Source organism: Sarcophilus harrisii, chromosome 2 (genome assembly GCF_902635505.1).
Source record: "Sarcophilus harrisii chromosome 2, mSarHar1.11, whole genome shotgun sequence".
In the NCBI taxonomy this organism is placed as follows: Eukaryota; Metazoa; Chordata; class Mammalia; order Dasyuromorphia; family Dasyuridae; genus Sarcophilus; species Sarcophilus harrisii.
Genome location: NC_045427.1, coordinates 215,926,881 through 215,945,816, shown reverse-complemented (window position 1 = coordinate 215,945,816; position 18,936 = coordinate 215,926,881).

Genomic DNA, 18,936 nt, shown 5'->3' with positions numbered 1-18,936 from the left:
AAGAGGAGATTTGAGTCAAGTCAGGGAACCTAAGAATTCGAGGTGAGGAGGAAAAGCATTCTAGCTATTTCTAACGAAAAATGCATAGAGTGAGGAAAGTGACAAAAGCATGTGAGGGATCAGTAAGTAGGCCAGTTTAGCTAGAAGAAGGTGCAAAGAGGGAAGGGAAGTGTGAAAAGACTGGAAAGGTAGGAAAGGTTTTTCTATTTTCGTGTTGAAGAATCTTAAGTGCCAACAGAGGATTTTTCATCTGATCCTGGAGATAAAAGGGAGGCAGGTGAGTTTATTGAGTACAGAGAGGACAAATGTGTGCTTTAGAAAAATCATTTTAGTGCTGAGTAAAAGATGAATTACATAGAGGAGAAACTTAATTCAGTAAACAATTTTGAAGGCTAAAATAATAATAGTCAAGGTAAGAAGTGATGAGAATTTGTACAAGGATGGTACCTGTGTGTGTGAAGAGGATAGAAGAGGATATATGGAAGAGTGAGGAGAGTGAGAAAAGATGATATATAGAAGGGATATTGTAAAAGTAAAAACAATATTTGGCAACAGATTAGCTATGTGGGGTTAGTGAGAATAGTGAAGGATAACATCAAAGTTTAGATTCTGAGAGAATGGTGTTGGCCTTGGTAGTAAAAAGAGAAGTTGGAAAGAGGAAAGGATTTGGGGGGGGAGGGAAATAAAGTTTTGTTTTGGACATTTAGGATTCGAAGTGGTTATACAATATACAATTCCTCCTGATTTCCAAAGCTTTTCTTATTTTGGTTATGAAGAACTAGAGATCAGGATATAGACTATGGATAGCTACATAGATCTGGAAATTATTTGCTTAGAGATTATATTGAATCCATGGGAACTGATGTGATAACCAAGCAAGATAGTACAGAATGAAATGAGAAATGGGCTCAGGACAGAGACTTGAGGGACCTAGTGGGTATGACATGGATGAAAATTCAGCAAAGGCAATGAGAAAGCAGACAGAGAACAGTAACATGAAAACCTAGACAAAAATAAAGAGTAATCTAGAAGTAAAAGGTCATCAACATTATCACAGACTGCAGAGAGATCAAGAAGGATCAGAATTTCTTAAAGGGCTTTTATACTTACTAATTAAGGGATGATTGGTGACTTCGAAAAGATCAGTTTCAATAAAATGAGGTCCAAAACCTGATTGTAGATGGTTTATAAAGTGGGAAGAAAGAGAAAAGTGTCAACTATAGATATCTTTCTCAAGTTTAACCAAAAAGAAGAGAAAAATAGATCAGTAGCTAATGTAGATGGTCAAATAAAGTATTTTTTAAAGATAAGGGAGAAATAGGTGGACTTGTGGACATCAGTGAAGGAGGCAGATGGGGGAAGAAGTAAAGATTTCAGAGAGAGTAAGGTGTTAGATGGGACAATCTCTTGAAGAAAAAAGAGATAATGGCATTAGGGGTATATTATTTAAGGAACAGCTAGATAGTACAGTGGATAGAGCATCCATTGTCCCTGAAGATAAGAGGAACTGAGTTCAGATCCAGATTCAGACACTTGACACTTACTAGCTGTGTGGCTCTTGGCAGGTCACTTAAGCCCAATTTCCTTGCCAAACAAACAAAAAAGAGTATATTTAGTGGGGGTTGTCTTGCCAAGGAAAAGAGCCTCATTTTCCTATGTGATGGGGTAAAGGAGTAGTTAATGGGGAAAGATGTCTGAATGATATGAGAAGAGGCCAAAGGGAGAAGAGGAAGCTCTCAGTGAACATCCCCATTTTTAAGTGAAATTTTTTAAGCTAAGGATAGGAGTGGGAGACCTGAGGAATGATAAAAAAAAAGATTTAGCATGGTTGTTGTAGTGGGTAAGATAGTGAATCTGTTAGTTTTAAAAATTGTTTACTTTGCTATAGTGAGAACCTAGTTGAGATTATGAAGTATAAATTTGTGGCTATAATCAGCATGGGTTTTGTGGTTTTCTTTTTTTTTTTCATTCTTTTTTTTTAAATTAAAGCTTTTTATTTACAAATCATATGCATGGGTAATTTTTGTGTTCCAAATTTTCCACTCTTTCCCCCCACCCCCTCCCCTAGATGGCAGGTAGTCCAATACATGTTAAATATGTTAAATTCAATATATGTATACATATTTAAACAATTATCTTTCAGAAAAGTCAGATCAAGAAGGAAAAAAATACTGAGAAAGAAAACAAAATACAAGCAAACAACAACAGAAACATTGAAAATGTTATGTTGTGGTCCACACTCAGTTCCCACAGTCCTCTCTCTGAATGCTCTCTTCATTACAAGATTATTGGAACTAATTTGAATCATCTCATTGTTGGAAAGATCCACATCTATCAGAATGGAGGTTTTTGTGATTTTCTTCAGCTTTATTTAATAGCATATAAATATAGACAAAGGAAGCAGATCGGGCAAGTAATCCAAGGTTAGTGTTTGACTAGGTATGATAGGTGATAATATAAGGAGACAAGGGATTGAGTGCAGAGGATAGTGTAAATTTGAACTAATTCAACAATGGAGCGAGATGGTAAAGGGAGGATAATGTAGCCAGTGAATAAGTGATAACCTTTCAAAGTACTGAAGGAAGGAGGGACTGGAAGGTACAATGAGCTTGAAGAACAGTATTAGGGATTTATAAGAAACATGAAAAGACAGAATGATAAAAGATTGTGATCAGATAAAATAATTTTCGAATTCATTAACACAAAAGAACACTTGTGGATAAAGGCCAGATCAAGGGCATAGCCATCTCTGTCTGTAGCTGAAATAGAGCAAAGGAGTAAGGATTAATAATGAGTTGACTGAGAAATTGGAAGGTAAAGGTAATTGAGGGAAACTTAGGATGTATATTGAAATGCTATAATATGATAATGAGAACTGAGATAAAGAGGAAAAATCACAGCCAATCACTAAACTCATAAAGGAAGAAAAATGTCCTGGGTTTTTGTAGACAATGGTTATCCAGATGCAGATAGGGCAATTAATGTGGATATCCACAAATCTTAAAGAAGACATTGCTAAATGATGATGGTAGAGGGATAGTAAAGAAGTAGACATGGGGAGCCAAAAATATTCTAAAGTCTCTGTTATAGTCTATGAATACAGGGGTCATTAAGACAAAATGCAGTCAGTATTAGAATGGGCAAGAAGGGAAACAATACTTTCATATAGGAACCATATCTTAAGGCCAAAGGAAGTATAAAAGGAAAAGGCTTAAGATAAAAATAAGTTTTTAAATTATGGAGCAAGCATTGTAGAGGAATGGAAAAGATAAGTACATCTAAAATCCAACTTTGGGGGCATATGGTTGAAGAGGATGAAAATGAGAGAGCCAGTAGTTAGGGAATTTATAGGATGTATACATTGAGAACCAGTGGATTTAGAATCATTGTGATAAGAATCATATAAAGAAGTGCAAATCTGCTAACCATTGAGGAATGAGTCTAGGTGGTTTATCAGTGGTTGGAGAAAGGTTATTCAAGAAATAGATAATTAGATTCTTCAAGGTCCAACCTCATGGCAGATAACATGGGAGATAATATTGGGTGTTCAGAGCTCAAGGAGACAAATCTTAGTGTAGGCAAGAGCAACTTGAGGTATAGTTGGAGTTATCTAATCAAGAGATAGGAGGTAATAGTACTAGGCTGAGGAAATTAAGGGTGAAAGGAAGATCTTCTCTGAGAGGTGAATACTGGGTCAAGGACAGAGACAAAGAATTAATTATTAAGAATCAATTAAGCATTTATTAAGCACTTCTTGTATAGTAGGTAATGTGCTATGTACTGGGAACACAGACACAAAAATGGAATTCTCTTCCCTTAAGTATCTTATATTATATTGAGAAAAACAACACGTACACATATAAACAAAGAGAAAATATATAAAAAGTAAATAAAAAATACTTTTAGGGAAACATGATTAAGAACATTAAGAAAGGCCTCTTGCAAAAGAGTACTTGAACTAAACTTGGAAAGGTGTTGGGAATTCCATTATATAGAAATAAGGGGTTGTATTATAGGCTTTTGTAGAAAATTTGTGCAAATATGCAGAGATAGAAGAAATAATGGCTAGACTAAAGAATATGGTACGGGTAATATGTGATAGAAGTTCATCAGAAGCAATACTATAAAGTGTTTTGTATGCCAAACAGAGGAATTTGCACTCCATTGTCTTTAGACCAACAATTCTTAACATGAGATCTTAAGAGTTTTTGAAAATATCTTTACAACTATATTTCAATATCACTGGCTTCCTCTGTGAATTTTATTTTATTCATTTAACATCATTATTCTGAGAAGGGTTCCATAGGCTTCACCAAACTGGGAATCCATGACCCCACTAAAAGGTTAAAAACTCTTGCTCTACAGTCTAGGCTAACAGTGAGACATGAGCTTTTGTGAAGGATTTCAAAGAAAAACAATAAGGAAATGTTATTTAAAAAGAGAAGAGCAAATAAATTGTAAATTAGTAAATAAAAACTGAGCTAAGTAAATAGATTGCTCAACAGAAGCCTACAAAATGCCAAGAAAGCTAGAAGTCTCCCATGATATTGGGTAGAATTGGTGTAGAAAATTTATGACAAGACAGAAAAAAATTCAGGATGATAAAGTACAATGTTTATAAAGTTCTAGACTTGGACTCAGTAAGATATGTATTCAAATTCCACCTCTGGCATTTACTAGTTGAATGACTACAGGCAAATTGCAATCTCAATTCCCTAAGATATACCTGCTGAGTTACTAATAGCAATAGTAGTTAACATTTATAGAGTACTGTGTGCCAAGCACACTCATAAGAAGGGGGGTCTAGTGAGCAATAACTTTACAATTATTTCATTCTCACAACCATTCTAGGTATATGCTCAGATGAGGAAACTAAAGCAGAGATTAAGTGATTTCCCCAGGGTCACACAGCTAATGTGTCTAAGGGTAGATTGGAATTCAAGTTCTTCCTGACTCAAAATTCAGCATCTAACTCCCTGTTAGAGATGTTGGAAATATTTTACAAGGATTTTTTTTTTTAAGTGCTTATGCAGTATTTACTCTGTTCTAGGCACTTAGCTAACTGCTTTACAATTATTATCTCATTTGATCCTTGTAATAACCCTGGGCTGTAGGCTCTATTATTATGCTCCCTTTTAAAAAATGAGGAAACAGAGACAAAGATTGAATTGCACAGAGTCACATAGCTAGTCACTGTCTTGACTAATGTTATAATAATTCTGTTGAAAAAGACTTAAAAATTCATCTATTTCAACTTCCAACCTCACATAAAAATCATTTCATACAATTCTAGGTATGTGTCATTTAGGTTTAGATGAAATACTACCAGTGTTGGGGAACTTATTTTGGAATGACTTGAGGAATATGGAACTATTTGCCAGATGCTTAGTGACCTGCATTCCCCTACTACTATACAGCTTTAATTTTAGAGAAAAAAAAAATTTGTCACTGCTTTTTATTACTTGTTATTTTTCCTCATTCAGTGTCAGGCTATGTATGGCTGCTGCTAGCATCTTCTTTCAACCTTCTAATTTGCTGCTTCTAATCTACTGTGGGCTAGATAAAAGATTTGTTAGAGTCTTGTGAAAATTGAGAGATGTTAGGTCAAGGATGAGGTTTGGAAAGGTAGTTCTTATGAGTATGAGCAACAGCACCTAGATTTGAAGACAACTATTTTATTTTATTTTTTTGTGAGGGGGTAGTATAGTATTTTATTTTTTAGTTTCTTTTATTTATTTTTTTAGATTTTTTTATTATAGCTTTTTATATACAAAACATATGCATGGGTAATTTTTCAACATTGATCCTTGCAAAAACTTCTGTTTCAACTTTTCCCTTCCTTCCCTCCACCCCCTTCCCTAGATGGTAGGTAGGCAGACAACTATTTTAGTTGATCAAAGGCTTATTTATTTATCAGGAAAGTTGATTACCAAATAAGCAACCACTGATTCAAGTCATTCATTTATGCAAAAAAATACTTATTGACTATCAACTCTGTATATATCCTACTCTTGAGAAGCCTATAGTCTGACAGTGGAGAAAAGAGCCAGAACTAATTTAACAAAGGGACTGGACTAGGAAAAACTAGCCTTCATGAATATGCATAACATGCACAGTGTGATGTAACTCCACCTACCCCCACACATGAACTTCCAGGCATTTGTGTATTCTATGACTTTCCAGTCTGCTTAAGGTCAGGTGGGGAAAGTTTGTTGTTTTTTGTTAATAGCTTCTGAACCAGAACGAATAAGAATACAAAAGAACTCAGTTACTTAATCTTATTTTCTTTTCTACTTGGCTAAGTATGGTAAGTAGGGAAGCAAGGACTGCTGTAAGCCTCTGAATTGAGAGATAGAGAGCTGACACTAGTGGCCTATTCTCCCCACTTAGACCAACATGAAGCCATGATTATATGACCTTGCTGCTGCTTCTGTCCTGGTTGTGTCTATTCTTTTTTATTTAGGTGAAGGAATATGGAGTGGGGAAAGAAAGGAGGATGGAGCCAAGAAGGTGGAGTAAAGGCAGGAACTCACCAATTTCTCCCCCAAACTACTTCAAATTCTTCTAAATAATGATTCTAAACAAATTTTAGATCATCAGAACACCCAAAAGAATAGAATCTTTTATGGCCAAAGACAATTTAGAAACTCAGCAGGGTGGGATTGTAGCCTGCAGTGCTGGTACAGGCCATGCCAGCACAGCCTGGTCCTGAGCCCAGCCCCAAGAAAAGTGAGAACAGGCCTAAGGACCTCTCAATCAGTGGCAGCACTGGTGGTTTTCAGACATCTCAGCCCAGAGACATCAAAGACAATTTGGAAGGCTAACAGGAAAGATTTGTCAATAGGCTGAGAGGACCTTAGGAAACCAGCATATCAGAAGTGACTGTGAACAGTAGTGGTGGTGGCAGCTTCCAGAAACCTCAGCTGTAAGAGGAAGGACTATGTTGACTTTAACATACTAGATCTTACAAGTACAGTAGGGTAGGAATATTGCTAACAATTCCAGGGCAGAAAAGAGGATATGTGGTCAGGTTCCTACAAGGATCTCTGAAAACAAAATCCCTGAAGCTTGAGGCAGTACACCCTCTAGAGAAACACAGCCCTACTTTAACAAAGAATTAAAAACTGAGTCATAGGCTAGGAAAATGAGCAAACAACAGAAAAAGGCTCTGACCATAGACAGTTACTATGGTTACAAGGAAGATCAAAACACACATTCAGAAGATCAATTCAAAGTTCCTAAATCCAAAGCCTCCAAGAATTAAACTCAGGCCATGGAAGAGCTCAAAGGGATTTTGAATATCAATTAAGAGAAATAAAAGAAAAATTAGGAAGAGAATTGAGAGTGGTGCAAAAAGAAATACAAAAATTGGCCAAATGGCAAAAAGCTCACCAAGGAAAATAATTCCTTAAAAATTAGAATTGAGCAAATGGAAGCTAATGGCATTATGAGAAATCAAGATACAATAAAACAAAACCAAAAAAATGAAATAACTCATTGGAAGGAATATTGGAAATGGAATAGACTCAAGCTACAATTTTGTGAACTTTGAAAAGTAAAAAATGTAAGGAGTTATAGGTTATAGGAGTCTGCCAGAGTTTGTGGGCAATCATGTCAATGATAAGTGAAATTCAAAGTTACCTGATTGACCCACAATAGTAGTGGGTCAATAGCACCCAAAAAGAATTGCTCATGCATAAGTTATGTTAATTCAAACCTAGATTATGTCACCTTTGGAAGTAAACTTAGTTGGGTGAATGTTTGATACCAAATACTCAGGGGCTGAAGTAGTATAGAGAATAATCTGGATCTAGATTTTGAGAGGGAAAGATTAGTACTTTAGGTCTCACTATATCTTCTCTTATAAAATATATTTATAAAAGTTTATTGATATTAATTGGTTAATTGTTACTGGGGTGATCGTCATTGAGAAGAACTCACCAGCATGGGTGCTCAAGCAAATAGCATTAGAGAGAGAGAGAGAGAGAGAGAGATCCACACTCTTCAGAAATATCCCTACAATGCTGAAAGAAAGATAAAGTCTTGTCCTAGGAAACTTATTTTCCAGTGAGAGTGGGAGCTGAGATAAAGACATACCCCATCCCAGAATTTATAATAGGCTACACTGATATCAAATAAAATATTAGAAATGCTATAAAAATGCTAAATGTTATGAGAATTTGAAGGAGGAAAAGACTTCCTGGAAGAGGTAACTTTGCAGTTGAGCTTTAAAGAATGGCTTGAATTTTGACAGGCATAGATAGAAAATGCAATACATTGAAATTAGATGTTCCCTACCATAATAGACATATATTGAATTGAATTGAAAGGCATTAAAAAAGAAAGGCACAATGGAAGATAAATTTGTGAGGTATAAAAAGCCTTCCAAATTTTTTATTACCCACCAGAAACTCATAATTTTGTTGGGATAATACATAAAAAGTTACTTAATCTTATGTATCTTTATTAAGTAATGCAATATTTTAAGGGAGTTAAAGGAGAGATAAAGTATTAAGGACTAGATAAAGTAACTAGATAACTAGTTAAAGAGTAACTAGATAGTTTTATAGAGGACCTGGAACTGGAATTCAGAAAAGCCTGAGAGAGGGAAATAGGAAAATCCAGGTTTTATGTAAATAGGTGCTTCTCTGCTAGGAGATTTTGCTAAGGCCTAGAAATGAAGGGTACCAAAAGAATGCAGCAGGAACAATTGTCATTATATTAGAGAATTATCCAAGATAGTCAGGACCAAGATTTTGGCTCTACCTTTTGACTCATTTGTGCCAAACAAATATCATCATCATTAAAAAAAAAAAAAATACTATTAACTATAATTAGTTAGGGATTGTAATCACACAGCTAATATAATCTATAAATAATAGAGTTATTGAACACATGAACAAGCTTAACCTATTAGGGGAAAACACTATATTCTCTATAGAAGAAAATCATGACAAACCATCTTATTAGAGTTCTTGAAGGTATAAATGTACTTGTGGGTGGAGAGTACCATGGATTCATCTATTTAAACTTTGAGCCTTAAACAAAGTTCCATGCCAAAGGCCAATTTTAAAATGTGCTACCATGTAACCCAAAGGAATATTTTATGGGATGAGAACTAACTGAAGGACTAGTTACAGTTAATTATGGAGTTTTTCAAAGAATTAGAACCATATAGTAGGTCTCAATTGGAGAATGGCTAAATTAGTTATGGTATATGAAAGTAATGGAATATTATTGTTCTAATAAAAATGGACAGATTGATCTTTAGAAAGGCCTAGAAAGATTTACATGAACTAATTCTGAATTAAACAAGCAGAACCAGGAAAACACAGCACACAGCAGTAGACATGCACACAGCAATAGCAGTGATGATCAACTATAATAGACTTGATTCTTCTCAGTGATTCAGTAATCAAAGGCAATCTCAAATTTTGCATGGAAAACACCATCCACATCCAAAGAGAGTCTCTCTTTGGAGACTAAATATAAATATAAATAAATAAATGTAAATAAAAAAATAAATATAAATATAAATCATCACATACTATGTTCACTTTTTTTTCTTCTTTTTTTTTCTTATGGTTTTTCCCTTTTGTTCTGATTTTTCTTTCCCAATATTATTCATATGAAAATATGTTAAAAATTAGTGTACATGTATAACCAAAAAATGTGCTTTTATATGTAACTGGAGAAAATAAAAATGAAAAAAATTTTAAAGGACTAGAAGACTTCAGCAAACAAATGACTTGCTCATAGGTATTTGGATCCAGGTCCTCTGACCCCAAATCTTTCCACCTAGTGATACCTCTAATGCCTGAACTTTGCTTGCTAGCAAACTTTTTATAATAGTGTGAAAAAATATAAAACAAATCTTCAATTGACAAAAAACATCATAGTGAAATGATAGGAAATTGGGACAAGTTGCTGAAACATGTCACAGGGCTATGTAGGTAGACAGACAAACCTCAGTGTGAACAAGTACAATGTAATTAATTTTTAAATAAGAAAAATAATTCAATTTACAATAAAAGATGATATGTCCTGAGTTATTGCAATACAGAAAAGAACAGAAAATCATTCACTTTGTTCTTTCAGAGCTACTGATTCCAATAAAATGCAAAATATCAAAAGAATACTGGAAACAACAAAAAAAATTGTCACATCAAATCACAGTAAATTCTTACCTAGAATATCATATGCAATTCAGGTTTCTACTTTATAAGGAAAACATGATAGAGCTGAAAAATAACCAGAAAAAGGGTCATGAAATGATAGATGACTTGCCATATAGCATAAACAACAGCAAATTTTTCTTTTTTTCTTTATTAAAGCTTTTTATTTTTCAAAACATATGCATGGACAATTCTTCAATGTTATCTCTTGCAAAACCTTATGTTCCAATTTCCCCCTCCTCCCATGCCCTCCCCTAGATGGCAAGTAGTCCAATATATGTTAAACATGGTAAAAATATATGTTAAATCCAATATATGCATACATATTTATACAATTATCTTGCTGCATAAGAAAAATCAAATCAAACCAAAAAAAGAGAGAGAGAGAGAAGCAAAATAAAATGCAAGCAAACAATAAAAAGAGTGAAAATACTATGTTGTAAACCACACTCAGTTCCCACAGTTCTCTCTCTGGGTATAGATGGTTCTCTTCATCACTAAACAATTTGAACTGCTTTGAATCAACTCATTGTTGAGAACCACATGATCATTGTATAATCCTGTTGTTGCCATGTATAATGATCTCCTGGTTCTGCTCATTTCACTTAGCATCAGTTTATGTAAGTCTCTCCAAACCTCTCTGAAATTATCCTGTTGGTTGTTTCTTAAAGAACAATAATATTCCATAATATTCATATACCATAATTTATTCAACCATTCTCCAATTGATGGGTATCCATTCAGTTTTCAGTTTCTGCCACTATAAAAAGAGCTGCCACAAATATTTTTGTACATGTGGATCCCTTTCCCTCCTTTAAGATCTCTTTGGGATATAAGCTCAGTAGAAACACTGCTGGATCAGTTTGATAACTTCTTGAGCATAGTTCCAAATTGCTCTCCAGAATGGTTGAATCCATTCACAATTACACTAACAATATATTTATTAGTGTCCATTCATCATTATCTTTTTCTGTCATTTTAGCCAATCTGAGAGGTGTGTAGTAGTATCTCAGAGTTGTCTTAATTTGCATTTCTCTGATCAATAGTGATTTAAAGCATCTTTTCATATGACTAGAAATAGTTTCAATTTCTTCATCTGAAAATTGTCTGTTCATATCCTTTGACCATTTATCAATTGGAAAATGGCTTGAAGTCTTATACATTTGAGTCAATTCTCTATATATTTTAGAAATGAGGCCTTTTTTAAACCCTTGAATGTAAAAATGTTTTTTTCTAGTTTATTGCTTCCCTTCTAATTTTGTCTGCATTAGTTTTATTTGTACAAAAACTTTTAAACTTAATATAATCAAAATTATCTATTTTGTGATCAATAATGATCTCTAGTTCTTCTTTGGTCACAAATTCTTCCTCCTCCACATATCTGAGAGGTATACTATTCTGTGTTCTTCTAATTTGTATATAATACCATTCTTTATGTCGAGATCATGAACCCATTTCGATCTTATCTTGGTATACGGTCTTAGATGTAGGTCAATGCCTAGTTTCTGCCATATTAGTTTTCAATTTTCCCAACAGTTTTTGTCAAATAGTGAATTTTTATTCCAGAAGCTGTAGTCTTTGGGTTTGTCAAACACTAAATTACTATAGTCATTGACTATTTTATCCTGTGAGCCAAACCTACTCCACTGATCAACTACTCTCTTTCTTAGCCAGTACCAAATGGTTTTGATGACTACTGCTTTATAATATAGTTTTAGATCTGGTACAGCTAGGCCAGCTTCATTTGCATTGCTTTTTCATTAAGTCCCTTGAAATTCTTGACCTTTTGTTCTTCTAGATGAATTTTGTCACTTTTTTCTAGGATTGTAAAATAGTTTCTTGGGAGTTTGATTGGCATGATACTAAATAAATAGATTAATTTAGGTAGTATTGTCATCTTTATTATGTTCACTTGACCTATCCAAGAGCACTTGATATTTTTCCAATTGTTCAGTTCTGACTTTATTTGTATGAAAAGTGTTTTGTAGTTTTGCTCATATAGTTATTGATTTTCCCTTGGCTGATAGATTCCCAAATATTTTATACTAGTAACAGTTATTTTAAATGGAATTTCTCTTTGTATTTCTTGTTGTTGGACTAAAGCAAAGTTTTCTAATCAGGAAAGATGATGATTGAAAAAGAAAATGAGAAGATTATAAAACCAGTAAAAAAAATTAGATAAGAAGACATTCACCAAATTTCATAATACTTGTGTAACAAACCTACTGAAATAGAAGGTGGAGTAGGTATCATGACATAGGATGTTTTTGATACTTCTCAGATGCTTTTAAAATCAAGCACACTAAAGCCAAAATGTTTAACTGACTTATCTTATTTATTTTCTATTCAAAGACAATCTAAGGCATATGTACTAAATTTAATCTCAATCTTTATCAATTAACTAGTTAACTGAAGCTCCATCCCAGAAGAATTGGAGAACTCTCTTTTCTCACATATTTTCTCACCTTTTTCATTCTCAAACCTCAAACTTTATAAGCTTAAACTAACATAATTGTTAGTAACTATAATTTGTTGTTTGATTACCAACAATGCAGAAAAATAGAATACTTCAATAATATTATTATGAACAGTGTCCTAACCAGAGTCACCTTTGTGCTCTAGAGAAATGCAGGAAATTTCTGTTTAGAATTTTTCTCCCGCATTGCCAACTGTCAACTCCAAAATACCCAAATCCCAGTCCAAAAAAATTAGTAATTCTCTTCAGAAAGACATTAATTCATATCCTCTCAGAACTTCTCAGACATGACAGTTAACTAGTTTTCTTCAAAGAATAAAATCTCAATTCACTTTCCATAAACATTGAAAGACAAATTCAGTTCATCCTTAAGAATTTATCTCAGAATTGCAAAGTCTCAAATCAAAAGATCTACCAATCATCACAGAAATGATAGTTCTATTCATTCTTCCTCATTGTTTCAGACATACTTCTCCTTGCAAAGTAGCAATCAGTATCCAAAGTCTCCATAAGAGGAGCTGTTTACCTTGGGGTTACACTAATACTAGACAATGGAGTTTGCAACTAGAAAGAAAGAGAATTTTAGGATAAATAAAAGGAAATGTTATATGATATTGTGGGTAGCAATCAAAGGATTTAGAACTTAAAAGAGCCAATTATCTCCAGGATCAAATATGAAATCTTGTTGGGCAATAAAAGTCTTTCATAACCTATCCTTCTCTTTGCTAACACTTTCCATAGCTACTACCCCAGGTGAGCCTGGGGAGTTTATCTGAAGGATATCCCTTTGACACTACATATACTTAAGAAAATATCATTACAGTGTCAATGTCTATCTCCCATGCTTATAATGATCTTTCTCTTTACTTCCAACTCTTAGCTTTCTTCTAAGACTTAGCTCAAAGTACTTTATGCAAGTAGGCTCCTTTCCTGTACCACATTCCTACTTATTATTTTTCATTTATACTCTATACATCTTGTGATATGTATGTATTCTAAGTTCCAAAGCCATTGGTATAGGATTTTCTTCTTATTGGTAGAAATCAATACTACTGTGCTGTGTGAATGGTAGCGCAGAAATGGTGGAAGTGGAAGAGAGGAGAGGACTAGTCTCCTTGAGTCTTTTTAGGACTCTTTCTCTTTAGTGGCTACATCAAACACTTCTAGCTTTAGTTTTGAGAGGATTGTAACCCCACTTAAGTTTGCTGAAGTAAAAGACTGGGGGAAAAGCCAAAGACTTGACAGTCTCAGTTACATCTCTATTCCCAGCTTTCTATAGTAAAAATTATAGTAGAAAATTCAGAAAACTTCTTGGATGAAAGACAGAGATAGAGACAGAGACAGAGACAGGCAGAGACAGGGAGACAGACATAGAAGCACACAGACAGAGACAGAGAAACCTTTGTGTGTGTGTGTGTGTGTGTGTGTGTCTTTTACACACACACATGCACACATATACACATAAAATGTAGGATTTTATTACTGAGTTTATATCCTTTAGATATGTACACATATATACTCTATTATATATAACATGTATATTATATAATTTAATTATATAAACTCAATAACAAAACCTTGCATTTTATACATATGTTGTTTGTGAAATACATTATATATGAGTGTATATGTACTTCACAAACAACATATGTGTAAAATATAAGGTTTTTGTTATTGAGTGTGTAGAATATATATATATGCATATATATTATAGATTTATAATATACATAGATTTATAGTATATACATTATATTATACATCTATATAATATATTAATATTATTTTATACATAACATATTTGCACATAACATATTTACATGTATTTTACATATATTTTATATATGCATATACATGTTTTTTAAACATCCGTACATAATATTTCCAAACAATCATTATTATATTTTTACTGTGTCACTATGGAGCATTAGAATGCCTGCATAGTGACTAAAAAGGTAAAGGGTGACTAAGAAAGTTGCTGTAGACTCCTGGATTTGCCTAAGGACTAGTCTTGGGATGGGGCCTTGCCAGGATAAACTGCTTGTAAAACACGTTCTTGGATCATCCCCTTGAACACTAATCCAGGAGTGGCTCATATACTATGAAAAATATATATTAAAAAAAAATCTTTAGAGTTGTGCTTCCTCCTTCCTCCAATCCCCAACTTTAACACAATTGGGAAGCATTTGCTATAATACTCAGCAAACCACTGAAGGACTATCTCTAAATGAATCAAGCTTCACAGAAGAACATCATTGCCCAATGAAAGGTTTATGAAAAGGGAGTAGAAAGATCTAAGGAGGAAATCTCTGGAAAGATAGAAGTGAGAGAGGGGGGAAGAAGAAAGGAAACAAAATACACCCTCTGACCCTTCACTACTGAGAGGAAAGAGGACAATATTACTCTGACTTTTCTCCCACTCGGTTATTAATGCTTCTTCTGCCTGTGATAGATATTTTGCTAAATTTGAACAGCTTCTTAGTGTTTTGTTTCTCTCTGAACCCTTGTTCTTTGCTCCACTAGATTCCTTGAGCAACAGGACTACAAGATCTCAGCCTGTCCAGACTCAACCCTGCTGAGATCATGAATTGCCTCCCACCAGGGAGCTATGTAATTAGTACCTGCAAGCTTGCAGAAGGAACTATAATAAAATATTATAGTGCTATTAGGATGCTATTAAAAATGATAAATATAAAGCATACAAAGATGTAGTAGGCATTTATGTAGCAATTTTAAGATTTATAAAGCATTTTATACAAATATTATATCTCTTTTGATCCTCACAACAATCTTGTGAAAAGGTACTACAGATACCATGCTTAATCTACAGATTAACACAATGACAGGTTAAGTGACTTGCCTTTGGTCATACAGCTAATAAGTGCAGAGTTGAAATTCTAATCCATGTTTTCCTGAATTTTAAGTTCCTTACTCTATCCATTAAAATAATTAGAAAAAACTGTGAAAGTAATGCAAAGATCAGCAGAACCAAATCTATAATATATTTATATGTACATATACATGCATCTACATGTATATATATTTGACTACAATTTTGATATTTAAAAATGACAAAATCAAAAGTAGAAGAATTTTAGATAGGTTTAGAAAAGGATACAGAGCAAATGCATTTTTGTTTAGTGCCTGTTAATTAATTTGGTTCTTTATAAAATGCTAAGAGTTTACATATCAGTTCTTTCAAATATAAAATCAAGATTTTCTTCTATTGTATGACTATTTAATAATCTGTTTGGCTGGTACTGTTCACTTTAAAAATATATATATAATGGGGAGAGCAAAGCCAAGGTGGCAAAGAGGACACATGCTTCATTCTGATCTTCTTTCTACTCCTACTTACTGATTACCAAATTCAGCCTCTGAGATAGTGCTTGACTGGTAGAATCCACAAATATTGGGAGTACAACAAAAGATAATAATCTGGAAGATCACCAGAAAAGGTCTGTGCTGATCGGACGGGAGGAGACTAGCACAGGAAGGGAGGCAGAACATGAAGACTAGCACATGCTGAGTGGACCACGGTGGGGTGCAGTCTCTGCGGGTGGAAAATTTGCAGGGAGGACTCTACCACAGTTTGGATACTCTGCTTTGGTTGCAAAGCAATAGATCAGCAGAGAAGTTACACAAACGCCAAAGGTAGAGTGTACCCTAAAATGCCAGTTTAACAGGACCTAGCCACACCCACCGAGCACCAGGAGTGACTCAGCATGGACCACAGCCCAGCTTGGCCACTCTTTGCAACCCATTTGCAGAACAACTGCTGTCCATCTGTCCCTGTTCTATAGAGGAAGCTGGTAACCTCCTTGCCCTAAAGGCAGACCCCAAGAGTTTTTTTTTTTTTTTTGAGTAAAAAAACCAACCTAACTCTAATTATTGATAGCTTCTATTCAAAAAGGGGGGAGGTTTCCAACCCTGAGGAGACTAACAGCAGACAGTCTCCAGACAAGACCCCAAAGTGAAATGTAATCTGGTTCCCATCACACAAGGCTCTCCTAGAAGAAATTATACAAAATCTTAAAGGAGAGCTAGAAGAAAAATGGAAAAGGAAAGAGAAGCTCTGCAAGAGAGTATGGAAAAGGCATGTAACTCATTGAAATTTTGATAAAGTGGAAAAAGAAAACAACTGTCTGAAATGTGAATTGGAAAAGGTAAAGAACTCCCAGGGAAACAGAATTTGTGAATTGGAAAATATAAAGAACTCCCAGGAAAGTAGGATTTGTGAATTGGGAAAAGAAAATAACTCATTAAAAATCATAACTGAATGCATAGAAATGAATGATTCATTGAGACATCAACAGTCAGTCAAGCAAAACCAAAACATGAAAAAATAGACAAAAAAAGTTAAATATTTACTTGGAAAAACAACATACCTGGAAAAACAGAACTAAGAGAAATAATCTGAGGATTATTGGACTTCCTGGAAATTATGATGAAATAAAGAGCCTAAACACTATTTTAAAGGAAATTATCAAAGAGAACTGCCCAAATGTAATAGAATCAGAAGGTAAAATAGGCATTGAAAGAATTCATTGAACACCTTCTGAAAGAGACCCCAAAATAAAAACTCCAAGGAAATTGTGGTTAAATTTCAGAACTCTCAGACTAAAGAAAAAATACTACAAGCAGCCAGAAAAAAAAAACAATTCAAATACCGAGGAGCCACAATAAGGATCACTCAGGATCTAGCAGCTTTCACATTAAAGGATCGAAGGGTCTGGATATTCTGGAAGGCAAAAGAACTTGGAATGCAGCCAAGAATAAACTACCCAGATAAGCCAGGCATTTTCTTCCAGGGAAGAAGATGGACATTCAATGAAACAGGTGAATTCCTTTTATTTCTAATGAAAAAAACAGAGCTAAAACAAAAATTTGGCCTCCAAATATAGGACTCAAGAGAAGCATAAAAGATTAAAAAAAACTTTTGAGAACTGTATTTCTGTTACAGGCATACATAAAGAGCGTGTGCATAACTTGGTTTTACTGTTACAATACAAAAAAAAAAAGGGAATTAGAAGTGGAAAGGGGATTGTATCATAAAAAGAGAAAAGGGGAGATAAAAAGAGGGAAATTACATCCCACAAAGAGGCAAAGGAAACCTATCATATCTGAGGAAATTAAGGCCGGGGGAGGAACATTGTGTGAATCTTACTCTCATCAGATTTGGCTCAAAGAGAAAATATTAGACATATTTGGTTTACAGAGAAACTTCTCTCATCTCATTAAAAAGTGGGAGAGGAAAAGGAAAAAGGAAAAGAGTAGGTTATATAGAAAGGAATACAGAAAAAATAAGGGAAAGATATAAGAAAGGAAAAAGGACTTAAAGGGAGTGGGAGGGATTCTAAAGAGGGAGAGCCGTGTGAGGCAAGTAGTGCCCATAAGTTTAATCCTGGGGAGGGGGGGAGGGGGAGAAAGAAAAAGAAAAGCATAATCTGGGGATAATAAGATGTCAGGAAATACAAAATTAGTAGTTTTAACTTTAAGTGTGAATGGGATGAATTCTCCAATAAAGTGGAGGCAGATAGCAGACTGGATCAAAAGCCAGAATCCTACAATATGTTGTTTACAGGAAACACATTTAAAGCACGATGATACATATAGAGTAAAGGTAAAAGGCTGGAGCAGAATCTATTATGTTTCAGATGAAATAAAAAAAAAAGCAGGGGTAGCTGTCCTTATCTCAAATCAAGGAAAAGCAAACATTGATCTAATTAAAAGAGATAAGGAAGGAAACTATATCTTGCTAAAGGGTAGCATAGACAATGAAGCAATATCAGTACTAAACATATATGCACCAAGTGGTATAGCATCTAAATTCCTAAAGGAGAAGTTAAGAGAGTTGCAATAAGAAATAAACAGCAAAACTATAATAGTGGAAGATCTCAACCTTGTAGTCTCAGAATTAGATAAATTAAACCAGAAAACAAATAAGTTAAAGAAGTAAATAGAATATTAGAAAAGTTAGGTATGATAGATCTTCAGAGAAAACTGAATGGAGACAGAAAGGAGTACACTTTATTCTCAGCAGTTCATGGAACCTATACAAAAATTGACCATATATTAGGACATAAAGTCCTCAAAATTAAATGCAGAAAGGCAGAAATAGTAAATGCATTCTTTTCAGAGCACAATGCAATAAAAATTACATTCAACAAAGAGCTAGGGGTAAATAGATCAAAAAGTAATTGGAAACTAAATAATCTCATCCTAAAAAATGAATGGGTGAAACAGCAAATCATAGACACAATTAAGAATTTCACCCAAGAGAATGAC